The sequence below is a fragment of the Alligator sinensis genome, unplaced genomic scaffold (genome assembly GCF_000455745.1).
Source record: "Alligator sinensis unplaced genomic scaffold, ASM45574v1 scaffold18_2, whole genome shotgun sequence".
In the NCBI taxonomy this organism is placed as follows: Eukaryota; Metazoa; Chordata; order Crocodylia; family Alligatoridae; genus Alligator; species Alligator sinensis.
The window spans coordinates 572,503-574,081 of NW_005842281.1; positions in this window are offsets into that span (position 1 = coordinate 572,503).

Consider the following 1,579-nt stretch of genomic DNA (forward strand, 5'->3'; position numbering starts at 1 on the left):
ACCCTATTACTTGACATTTTTAAATGGGGGAAAATAAGGAAATTAAGAAAATGTGCTTTATCTAAAGCTATGCTGGGAGTTAGAGCAAGAGTTTTAAAATTCACTCAGCACTCACTACTGGGGCCTAAATTTCAAAAGAGTCCAGTGTCTATTCTAATACCTCAATAAAAGGAACAGATTTTCAAATGCAATGAGCTGTTGACTGCTCAGTACTTTTCATAAATCTCTCCTCTTTATTTAGGTGCCTGGTACATGGAACTGTTGGTTTCTTTCTTAACAATATGACCTTTATAAAACTCAAGACTTAGGATCATAGGAAAGTAGGGCTGGAAGGGACCTCAAAATGTCTTCTGGTCCAGCCCCCTACTCACAGAGGGATCATCCCTGACTAAACCATACCACCCAAATGTCTGTCTAACCCATTCTTGAAAACTTTCAAGGATAGAGATTCAACAATTTATCTAGGTAGCCTGTTCCAAATGCTCAGCTTCCTGGCACTGCACTTGGACTGTCCCAGAGCACAGCCATAATAATACAAATAAAAGGATGAAAGCACATGGCATCCCCACCTTTCTCAACAGTTGGTCCAGTCCATTGCTACCCATAGGTTTGGTTCAGCATCCCCAGTCTCTTCCAGGAGCTTGTGGGCTTCGTGTACAAATGGTTTACAACTTTTAAGCCTCTTAAGCCCCCATCTGTTCAGGTCTTCATTTAGCAGTTGATGGAGCAGGTGATTTTCATTATCTCTTGACCATATTGCTAATAACGATGTTAGGGTCTGTCTTCTTATGAAAGGGAAAGGTCAGACCTATTCCTACACCATTTTATACCAACACCAAGTGAATCCCCTATTGGGCACAACCTCTACAGAGAAGCATAGGTCAAGCTGAACAGGCTGAACTTAGTGCTTCAAAACAACACTTCACAAGATGACCAGGTCAGACAGCCCCTTTGTGTGAATGCAGAGCCCAACAAACAGCACAGCATTTAATTAAATAGTTCAATCTCTACAAGTGTGCAGACAGGGTAGATGGAATCCACACATTGAGCAATAATAGCAGACAGTGGCTCATAGATTTGGAAGATGATATCTGATGCCATATAAAAGAAGCAGCGCCAGCACATGGCATAACAATGTAGAAGCTGCAAAGACTTGCTTGGCTGCAAGCTGAGTGGGTAAGCTGTGCCTAAGAACTTCGCAAGAAAGGCGGCAAAAAGTTTGCAAAAGGTGCATTAGCTTTTTCAAATGGAGGGTATGTTATGCACAATGCATGCTTTTTACTGGAGGATTTGAACTGTAGCCAGAGCGCCCAATGCAAACCTTGGGCTCTAATTGGCTACTATGGAGCCATAAAAGCTGAGGGAGGGAAAAGTACTTAGAGAGAAACTGTAGGAGAGCTACACCAGCCTGGAGAGAGAGGGGCAAAAACTCAGACCCTCTTTACCCCCCAGGCAGAGGGAACAGTTGAGGCTTGCTGGTGAGCAGACTTCAGGACAGAGGAGAGCCTGAGTCATCCCAGAAGCTGATTCCCCACCCAGGGTAGAAGCTGTGCAATCAGGGACACGGGTACCCAGGGAA